Below are 12,332 nucleotides of genomic sequence, written 5' to 3'. Positions count from 1 at the left end.
CCAAGGTTAATCCCCCCATCTGTTCTTTGAATCAAGGACCTTGTTCTATCAATAATTGTTTTGTGTATTTGTTTTTTCCTAATATGTCTTCATTTCCTCCACTGTCATTTCTCTCCAGGCATATACATTTTTTTGTTTGTTTGTTTTTGCCTGCCTGAAAAATGACAAACTTTCTGGATTTTAAGACCTCCTCTATTGCCCTAATTATCTTTCTCTCATAGCTAAGTGACTTGAAGTAGTAGTCTATACTGAAGTTTCCAGTTTCTCATTCCATTCTCCACTTACTTCTTTTTTTATTTTAAAATTAAATTATGATTAACATACAGTATTATATGTTTCAGGTGTATAACATAGTGATTTTATTTTTTATACATTATGAAATGATCACTACTGTAAGTCCAGGTACCATCTGGCACCGTACAAAGTTGTTACAATATTATTGACTACATTTCCTATGTGTACGTTACAACCTTATTTATTTTATAGTTGGAATTTTGTATCTCTTAATCCCCTTCACCTATTTCATCTGTCCCCCCACCCCCTCCCCTCTGGTAACCACCAGATTGTTCTCTGTTCCTATAAGTCTGCTTCTGTTTTGTTTTGTTTTTCAGATTCCACATATAAGTGAAATCATATGGTAATTGTTGTTCTGTCTGGCTTATTACACTTAGCACAATACCCTTCAGGTCCATCCATGTTGCTGCAAATGGCAAGATTTCATTCTTTTTTATGGCTGAATAATATTCCAGTGTGTGTGTGTGTGTGTGTGTGTGTGTTTGTGTGTGTGTGTATACACCACATCTTCTTTACCCATTCATCTATTGATGGACACTTACGTTGCTTCCATGTCATATGGTAGTTCTATTTTTAAGTTTTTGAGGAACCTCCATACTGTTTTCCAAAATGGCTGCACCAATTTACATTCCCACCAACAGTGCACAAGGGTTTCCTTGTCTTCACATTCTCTCCATCACTTGTTTCTTGTCTTTTTCATAACTGCCATTATGACAGGTGTGAGGTGATATCTCATTATGGTTTTGATTTGCATTTCTCTAATGATTAGTGATGTTGAGCATCTTTTCATATGGCAAGAATAGTATGCAATGGGGAAAAGACAGTCTTTTTAATAAATGGTTCTGTGGAAACTGGACAACTACATGCAAAAGAATGAAGCTGAACCATTTTCTTACACTATATACAAAAATAAACTCAAAATGGGTTAAAGACTTAAATGTAAGACCTGAAACCATAAAACTCCTAGAAGAAAACATAGGTGGTAACCTCTTTGACATTGATCTTAGCAATATTGTTTTGGATATGTCTCCTCAGGCAAGGGCAATAAAAGCAAACATAAACGAGACTGTAACAAACTAAAAATCTTTTACTCAGCTTACTTCTAAATGGTTTTTCCACCAGTGCAACTTTCCAAACTTTACCAATAAGCAATTGTTGAATTTGATAGACACTTTCCAGCACTTATCTTACTTGACCTCTTGATGTCATGTGTCACTAACCATCCCCTTTTTTTCTGATCCCTGGACCCCCGTGAGACCAATTTTTTATGCTTTTCTGTCTTTCTGATCTTTCTTATCTCTTACTGTTAGCCCTTAAAAAGCATGTATACCTGAATTCTGTTACTTAGCTGCTTCTTATTTTATATACTTTATCTGAGCTTTTGTATCCATACTCATGAATTTGACTACCGCCCAGATGACAATGAATTTTAGGTATATATCTCTAGCTGAACTCTTTCCTGAGCTCAAGGTTTTTATTTACAATGATATAATGGACATATGTACCTGGATTCCACAGGCATCTCAAATTTAGCAAACCCCAAACTGAACTTTTACCCTCCTTAAACCTGCTCTTTCTCCTATATACCCTCTCTCCAGTTGCTCAGGGAATAATATAGAGTTAGCAGGTATAACTCCATTTTCTTCTTCCTCGTATCTAAGCAGTCTCACAGTCCTGGTCACTCAACTGTCTTATGGTCTTTTCATTCTTACTGTGTCTTGGTTGAAGCCCTTATTACCTTTCACAGGCAAAATATTTTAATAGAGCCCACTATCTCTAGCTTTCTTGTTCTAGTTCATCTGACACTCTGCGTGTATTGAATCTGGCAGTTAGAAAATCATTAGTAATCTTGGCTAGAATACTTTCAGTGGACTAGTAGGGCAAACGTCTGCAAGCAGTGGGTCAGAGAGTGAATAAATTGAGAATGTGAAACATTGTTGTAAACTATTCTTTAAAGATTTGACCAAGAAGGGAATAAGAAAGACAGAGTAGGATATATAAAGGAGAGATCAAATAATGTTTGCAGAATATGTGGAAGACTGTATTAGAGTGGAAGTTTGGAAAATATGGGAAAAGTTCAAAATTAATGAAAAGTTCAAATACCTGTGTAGATGAAAACAGAGTGGATAAAAACACAATGTAAGAGATTAGCTTTTCTTTTCTTCCTAATAGATTTGTATTTGTACTTATCCTTACCTTCTAAGCTGAGGATAAACAAGTTTCTTCTACTATTCAATCAGGAAGGAAAGAAATTAAAGGAGTAGTTGCTGTCATTTTTTTTTTCTAGTTAGTAGTAGGGAATGTCATTTGCTAAGGAATATAAGGGCATGGTGGGATACATTCAAAGAACATAATAAAAGTTTGACATAGCACCATAAAAGATGCATTAAAGGATTCTACAGTGTGTTAAGGACCCAGCTGTAACTACATGACACAAGGCTTTAGCTGTGCTCAGGAGATCGCATATAAAAGCAAATAAGGTAAATAGATTGCTATGTGTTTGGAGATTAGGATGGGTGTGGGGGAATTAGAAGATGGTGAAATCATTGAGGGGCTGTCAATAGAGTGGTTGAAATAATAAAACATGGGCTCTAGGCTGCACAAATTTAGAAGAGAGTCATGGGTTTGAGAGTGATGGACTGCGAGAAAATTGAGAGAAACAAGAATTTAAGTTTGTCATGACTTTGAAGAATAGGTTTAATGGGACAGTTGCGAAGATGGGAATCTGTAATAAGAAATTATAATTATGTATTACAAGTGCTTGTTTGCATGTCTTCTAGCTACTAGAGTACAAGAATAATGAGTAAATTGAATTGAATGAATAAAATAAGGGTCCTTCTGGATTTATCACTGATTCTGCCTGCTTAGATAACTTACAGTAGTACTTTAGTAGTTCTAGGACGGGCATGAAGATGCTATATAAGGTTTGTCAAATAAATAAAACATTTAGGATGTTGGAGCCACCCTAAATCAAGAAAGCTCCATGATCCATAGGTTTCTTGTTGGACCCAGTTGTGATTCCCAGTCAAAGAGGGCCAGTTGAACTAAAGTCACCAATATTCAATTTCATCTCTTCATTGCTTATTCCAAATTGAGTCTCATCCCCACTCCCATTCAAAGCTTCTTATAACAATAAGGGTGCTTTAGCTGTATAGTACTTTAATGAGACCTATCAGATAGCAATATAATTTTAATCAGGTACTTTGGCTAACGTAAATCTTTAAAAATTGTCAGTCTTTTGAGACAATTGAACAGGTTAATTGAAAATTAAAAAACATATGAAAAAAACCTTTTTGAAAATGGAATAAGCAGATTTACCTGGCAGGCATCCACACTTCCCTTCAGGAACCGGGCACACAACATTCCGGGTTTGATTGCACCACCATATACCACTTTACTGTTGCAGGCCTTATTATCTATAATCTTCACTAATCCTTTCTGGAGTATATTAGGATTTTTTCCTAAAGGAAAAAATATGTATATAACATTTGCTAAAGTCAATATTAATCTCTCTGGCTAGGTTATTAGTATCTAACACTATGTAAAATTTCCAAATCAATGTAAAACATGTTTTAATTAAACTTGTATTTGTGTGCTTTCTTAATAACAAAGAAGTAATGTTATGAATATACCAAGCTATTGTTAAAAATCATCATATTTAGAAATACTTAGTGTGTCCATCCATGTGTGATGGGATAGATTTTACTTTTGAATTGTTTTGGAAGTTTATATTTAATACCTGTATGGTTTAGAAAACAAAACAAAAAATTCATATTCCAGAAATATACATTTTATGATCATTTTTAGATTTTCTACTGTTTGTGACTACAATTCTGAGTCTTGGAATTTTGTGGTTTATTTTTTTCTGCTTTCAAATGCATTTATGAACACAAACAGCCACTAAATCTTTACATTATTAGGATCATGGTTTAAATGGTCTTTGCTCAAGTATTGCTTTGTCACAGAGAGCTACTCATTTTACCCCATCACAAATGTTCAAATCCCCTGTAGTTCTTACTTTTGCTATGGTACTTACCTGCATAAAATATGCTATGTAATCTACTTATTTATTGTATCTCATGATTATTGTCTGTCTTTCTTTGCTAAGAATGTATGCTTTGTAAGGGCAGGAATATTTGCCTATTTTATTCATTAATATATCCAAACGACCTAGGACAGTACTTGGAATAAAGGTTGTAATCAAAATAAATGTTTATTGAATGAGTGAATGAATAAATGAAATGGAGGAAAATGAATTACTTATTCAAATAATCATTTCTGTAAAAACTGCCATTCTTAAGGGAAATTAAGGTAAACAGTTCTATGAAATTGTAGTTTCTATATGAATGTTGTTGAGGATGATTTTCAACCCATTGCACATTACCTCCTTTAAAATGACCCGGAGAGAGAGAGTATTTCTCAGGTTTAATTGTAATTCTGAGTATTTTTTTTGACTCCTAAAACTCAAACCATGTAATGATGGAAGGTTAGGAACTCACCATCAGACTTTAATGTTCCCTATCCAGTGACCACCACATCAGAACTGGGTGGGAATGCATAAGAAGCTTCTGGAAGACATGCTCTTCGGATGTTGCTTGTGTATAATACTGGTGAAGACAGATGCACAAGAGCAATGTCATTATCGTGTGCTGCTGGTGTAGTGGTAGTTTTCATGAATTATAATATCCTTGACACTTTGCTGTATTTGTGGATCACTTAAAAGAAGCCTCAAACTAACATTCCATTCTTTGGGATCCCTGGCCCTAAAGAAAATGAATTTATTTATTAAAAGTCCTGTATATTGGAGTTGTAGGAATTAATATCTTATATTTTTTAAAGAACTAGATAAGTTTTGAATTCTCGTAGTGCATATAAGCATACAAAAGCAAAACTATATGTAAGAAAAAAGTTAAAATAATGATAACATGAATAGACTTTGAATAACTCAATAAGCTCTATTTTAAAGGATAACTCATGTAAACTACATTTTATTCTTTTTTGTACAGAAAAGACTCAAGGGGATTTAGAAAGATAAATATAATAACACAAGATAATAAGATTAAATAAAAAGTGGGCAAGGATATGGGACAGAGTGAACTTGTAGAAATTAAGGAAATAGTCTAAATCCTCTTTTTTTTTAAAAATCCTCTTTTATATGCATTAAAAACTATAAATAGAAAATATTTCTGACTTTTACTATTACTTGTTAATCAAGGGTTGTACGTTAAGCACTGAAAGTAGTACTGCCAGAACATTTTAAAACTCTCAAGTTTGAGAGGGATTTTTGTTTACATATAAAAACAATAAGTGCTATATAGAACCAACAGAAATTAGTGAAATGAACCATCAAACAAAAGGGTAAAAAACTTTTAGGTATAAAAATAGTAAACTTTTGGTGTAATAATATATCCTTTAAAGAAATAATCATTTCAAGTAGAGATATAACATATATGGGAGGATGCAGGATGGATTCAAATACTTATGATTAAGTAAATATGACCAAATGTATTAATGATGAGAAAGGAATAGAAGACCCATATTCAATTTGGGATTTATAATTTCCTTATAAAATTGATTAAGTAGATTTAGCTTAGTGATTCTCAACTGAGAGCGATTTTATCTTCCAAGAGACATTTGCTAATGTCTAGAGACACTTTTGGTTGTCAGTCTTGTCCTCTAGACACTGACATTTGGTGTTTAGAGGACAAGGATGCTCCTAAACATGCTATAATGCACAGGCTAGTCCCCCACCACAAAGAATTATTTGGTCCAAAATATCAGTAGTGCCACTGTTGACAACCCTGCTCTAGTCTGAATATATATATATATATATTTTACTGATAATTCATTGAGTAATTTTGAGCTATACCTCACAATATTGTACAGCTGGAAGCATAGTTGTATGACTATATTCTTGAAAGATATGTACCAGACTTTTAGGTACTTGAGTGAATTTGAGGCCTTTAAGTAGTCCAGAGCTTACTTTAAGAAACAGTGAGCAGCAGTGACAAGCCAGCTGTTACTAATCAGAGTGGCTCCACATTGGTGGACATTGCTCTGTTGAAGGCTAGCTTGCCAGGGCCATTCCCCTTCGGGAGTTATTGTGTGCTGTCCTCAACCTTTTCAAAATCGAGTCGTTAGCATATAATATTGATACCACTTATGCATGCATTCCTATAGTAAACAACCTTCCTATAATATGGGTCACTGTTAACTTTTAACTGAGAAAAAACACAGTCTTGGAAAAGTCAGGACTAATTTACTAATGACATGAGATATCCTGAGAATTCATTCAAAATAGATTGACATCTTTCTCCCCCATCCTCATCACTCACATACATCTTTTTGTGCATGGTTCGGCCTTCCTATGACCTGTTGAAAGAGGTAGGTGGAATTAAATGTTTAAATTTGGAAGATAATTGCATAACAAATTACAAAGTTGCATGGGGAAATGTGTGCTTTTTAATTTTGTGAACAGTTGTTTAAAGCAATAATTGCTATTAAACATTCATAAGAAAGTGTGAATGAATGTCAATGTAAATGAGATATTGATGAGAGACAGAGTAGACAGAAATGTATTTGCATTCAAGTTACAACAAACAATACTTGGATAAAAGGAAAAACACATGAAGATAACCAACACTTTTCCTAAAGTTATATGCTTCTCTGTATCAGGACTGTGCTTTAGTGTCAATTTAGATCCAGAGAAACTGCTAGACTCTTAAGTCTTTAAAGCAAATCTACAGTAATAGTGTAACTTCATTATTATTCTACCCATCTGACCCTCTCTCTGATTCTCGTGACTATCTCGTCTTACTCCAACTAAAGCACTGAGCTTGTCCCTTAACAGTTTATGGTACCTTTTGCTAGAGATCGTCAGCCTCACTAATAAATATTTTTAGAGGGCAAGAATCGTATCTTTAAATAAAAATGTATCTCCAGAACCTACTGGAGAGAACCCATCACATAAAAGGAGCGCAAACAAGTTCTCAAATGTTTGTAGAAATGAAGTCTATATAGTGTAATCCATGAGACATCTTAAAATAAAAATATTTGACTGCAAAACCCTCTTCTGTATTAGGTTTGTTCCTAAGAATTTGGCGAGTGAATAAAATTTGCCAAAATCAATGCAGTGGGCGTAGATTAAGGTAGTGGTCTCAGTCAGTGTCAATTTTGCATACCACCTCCCATCCCCAGGAGTAATTTGGCAATATCTGGAGACATTTTTGGTTGTCATAACTGGGAGAGGGGCAGTATTGGGCTACTGGCATCTAGTGGGTAGAGGCCAGTAATCCTGCTAAAAATTCTATAATGCATGGGACTGTCCTTGAAACAAAGAATTATCTGGCCCAAAGCGTTAGTAGTTAGGGTTGAAAAACTCTGAATTAAAGAAAGATGTTTGTATCAAGAATGAGAATATTTAAATTAATTGGAAAGGTTAGATGGTCAATTGCTTCACAGAGATGTTGTTTGTTATATGTGACAAGATGTATCTTGAGGTATTCTCTCCTGAGGGTGGAAAGGATTAGAAGCACAGGGGAGGGACATGTAGATTTTTAAAAAACCTTCACTGGCCCTTTGAAATCCTTAAGTTTGTATATTGCTTCTGATTCTAGACTGCTCTTTGATGAAACTCAAACTTCAGGTTGTTAAGGCATCCTCTTGATAAACATCATTGAATTTGAATGAGACAGCACTCACACTGACTCACTAAGTGTGACTCCCTTTTCTTTCCCTCTTTCTATCCACTCCCTTATCAGGAACGCTACAGAGGATAAAGAAAATAATGCAGAACCTGAAGATATAAGCGTTCCTCCTGATCTTCCTTTCTGTTTGGACAACTCCTAAAGGAAGTTGGCTTTTACTCAACTTCCTTCAGAGGAATGTAAAAACAAGATGATAATCTGTGGGCTAGGAGAACCTCCCCTGGGTGACTGTACTTCTCTGTTTCTGCTGTTACTCAGAATTTTAATCTAATTTATATCCATGCACCAATCTTTATTCTGAGTTTTTATTTACTCATGATTGTTATGTCTATTAAGCTTTTAGCCACCACCTCTGCAGTACTACCTTGTTATTACCTCTGCCAAAATCTTACCTGGCACCTTAGAGCTTTTGTTATGTCGAAAGAGGTCATCTGACAAATTTCATGGATTTAAGGAATATAATGAAGACTCTCTGGGTGATACTTTCCGAAAAATCAGATAATCTACCAAGCTCTTACAGTCTCGCTACACTTCCAATTTCTACTCCATCAGCTATTACTGCATTAAAAAAATTTTTTTATCAAAGTATAGTTGATTTACAATGTTGTGTTAATTTCTGCTGTACAGCAAAGTGACTCAGTTTTATATATATATATATATATATATATATATATATATTCTTTTTCATATTCTTTTCCATTATGGTTTATCACATGATATTGAATATAGTTCCTTGTGCTATACAGTAGGACCTTGTTGTTTATCCTATTACTGCACTTTAATATACTTTATGTCACATGCTGAACTCTATTCTCTTCAACCCTGTTCGATTTTTCTTGCCTACCTCTCCCTTCTCCCTTCTTATTTAAATTAAAATCTCAGATAAACCAAGGCAAATTCAGGATACTGGTCTGGATGGTTGTTTAGTGTCCCAGATGGGGGGATGGACAAATTGGCTAATCTCTTTCTTACCACTGCTTTTATTTCTGTGTTGACTACCTCTCTCTACCAACCTGACAAATTCCTAATTGTGGATTTTGATCATATCAGCACTGAAGATTTTAACTGGAATAATTGACTTTAAAACGTCTTATTAGTTGCTTAAGCGTTGTTCAGTCAAAATATATCACAGAGAAAAACAATCTAATACAGATTTGTGTTTACGTTTTGCCCAGTTTGCTCAGAAATAACCATGATGTGACTGAGGGATAGCAAGAGCCATTGGGGTCGGTGTCACCTGGCTCTGGAGGGCAATTCCTTTAATCCAGTTGCTCCAATCAACCTCAGATAAGAGGAGTGCTTCTCCTGACAGTGTGCTCCAGGTTCTAGCAACCTTGGGGATCACATTTCCCAAAGCGGCTAGTGGGAGAGTAGAAACAGAATGCCTTGGCCAGCAAGCAGCTGCTTGCATGTAAGGCAGCTGACTTCTTAAACTTGGCTTCTAGGATCAGAATTCCACAGTGAGTTCCGAGGCCTGAAGTTTTCATCAGCAGAGTAGAAAATGCAAAGGGCTGACATCTTTTGAGTGCTTATCATGAGCATATACTCTTTTAAGTACTTTACTTGTACCATCTTTTATCATCACAATAGCTTGGAACGGAAGGTTTGAGAAGTTAAATAACCTGTGTAAATTCACCCAGTTAGGAAGTGCTAGATCTGGGGCTCAAAACTAATGTGTAGCTAGTTTTAGAGTCTAAGTTCTTAATTATCACTGCAGTCCTTAGATCCCCTCTGCCATCATGGCATGAGATAATGTGTTCCTCATTTTAAATCCATGATATCAGTCAAAGACCATCTACAGTCACCTTCATACGAGTTTCCAGAAGAAAGGTTCCCATTAAACCTTTACGGATACCACATTGACTCTCAAGTGGAGGGTTGGTTTTTTTTTTTTCCATCTAAGGAATTTCTTACTAGAAAATAACTCTTTATTAGTGAACTTACATGTATTGAGAAGATTTTCTGCTGTTGGCATTGCAATGTCTAAAAGTCAAGGGGGAAGAAAAGGGAAATAGTTACATTTATGAACACATTTTGTTTTAATATTAATTCATATTAATTATTTGGTTTTGGAGAACACATTATTCTTTAGGCATGATCATTTTATTCAATCCTGACTATGTAATTTCTATGTTCATAGATTAGCATAGAGAGTAATAAAATCTTAGTATTTATTATTCTGTTTCTAAAAAGACTCTCAAGTTCCCCATCACAAGATATTTGAAAAAGAGGTCTGGGTTCTAGAAAGTACTAAAATATATGAAAAATGGTAATCTTTCACCACATCTTGAATACAAACCACCAGATACTGAATTCATTTGACACTTTTTAATGCCATTTTAAATACTCTTGGCCCATCTTATCCCAGTCACAGTATGGTAACCTAGTCCACACAGATCTGGATCTTCTCTACTCAGGAGTAACAAATGCCCTTCTCAAGTCAGCACCTAGGACTTCTCACTTTCTGCTAGAAGGAACCCACCGGACATTCCAAGATGGACAATAGGAGATGTGGGAGGTAACTGCTGGAGCCAGAATTGGCTGAGAGCTGATGGACAAATGCTTCCCCCTTTAGTCACAGGGGAACACAGTTCTGAAATACAATTAGTAAGGTCCTACCAGATGGAGCTAGAGTTGCCGCTAGTGATGACCAACTTCCTCTCCCCATTTTACTATTTCTGTCCTTTACTCTTTCTCAAATCAACTACTGAATGCAAGTCTCTGTCTCAGGCTCTGCTTTTGAGGAACCAGATTAAGACACTCAAATAACTACATACCAGAACAAATAATGCTTGTAATTAGGAGAGAGTACATAAATTTTATAGTTAGTGCATTTCTCGGTGTTGTGTGCATTTTGCTCATTTAAAAATAAATACATTTTGTGCAGTAAATTTCAATTATTCAGAACATTCAATTAAGCATGCCATTCCATTTCTCATTCATTTTGGATAAAAATATATTTTAAGAAGAGGGTACACTTCAACATTGTCTACTCATTCCTAGACATCTAGGGAATATTATAGAGTGAGATTTACTCCTGATAATTTTGGTATGGGCCCCACATCTATGGAGAATGGCAAACCTGTTTAATTCATGTGCAAAGTGTGTGAGGAGAGGGTAAGTGAATTACAATTATGTCCTAAGTTTCAGATGCAGAGAACTGTAAATCCAGTAGCCATTTCGACTTATGATTTCTCTTCAAAAAGAAATCACCAGTTACTCTATAACTTAAATACTGTAAATGTCAAAGTAGGTTCATTTTTATTATGTTCTTGGATTTCTATAAATCCAGGAGGGAGTATCCAGTTATGTATGCCAATTACAATTACACACTCTTGTATTAGGTTGCACAAAAAATCAGAGAGACAAAAGAATCCTTTACCAGAAAGTTAACCTGTCTGAACAAAAAGGCAGGAGCAATTCAGCAGTCAGAAGGACTAGGAGTAAATGTGTGCCACACCTACTTAAACTGATGGCATATTTCTGTCTAATCCTTTATGTCTGCTTTCCAGAGGCTAATTTTTATTCAACATGATATCAGTAGAGTTTGATTTTGAGCTTTGTGTCGTTGGTAAAATGTATCAAACCATATCAAGATTTTGGGAAATAATTAAACTACTATGACTCTACTGGAAAAATGTTAATTCCTATATCTTAAAAACTAATTATTTAGAAACCCTACTTTGTTCACAGACTTTCTTCTTCCTTTGAGGTTTTCTTAACTGATGCATGACTTTTTTTTTTTTAAGGTATGATTAACACTACAAAAGTTACAGCTTTATTCTGATATGGCCTCAGTATCTAATTTACTTTTGTATTTTTTAATACATCTTTATTGGAGTATAATTGCTTTACAATGTTGTGTTAGTTTCTGTTGTACAACAAAGTGAATCACCTATATGTATACATATATCCCCTTATCCCCTCCCTCTTCAGCCTCCCTCTCACCCTCCCTATCCCACCCCTCTAGGTGGTCACAAAGCACCGAGCTGATCTCCCTGTGCTATGCGGCTGCTTCCCACTAGCTATCTATTTTACATTTGGTAGAGTACATATGTCAATGCTACTCTCTTACTTCGTCCCAGCTGCCCCTTCTCACCCAGTGTCCTCAATTCTGTTCTCTACATCTGCGTCTTTATTCCTGCCCTGCCACTAGGTTCATCAGTACCGTTTTTTTAGATTCCACATATGTGCATTAGCAATGCATGACTTTCTAAAGAGAAGAAATGTTTTTGAGCTAGAACTTACATTTAATAGTTGTATTATTTCAAAGCTTAATACAGTAACTATCACTTGGTTAGGTGGAAGACAGGTACCACGAATGGGGAAATG

This window comes from Phocoena phocoena, chromosome 5, assembly GCF_963924675.1.
Source record: "Phocoena phocoena chromosome 5, mPhoPho1.1, whole genome shotgun sequence".
Lineage (NCBI taxonomy): Eukaryota > Metazoa > Chordata > Mammalia > Artiodactyla > Phocoenidae > Phocoena > Phocoena phocoena.
Note: the sequence above shows the minus strand (reverse complement) of the source record.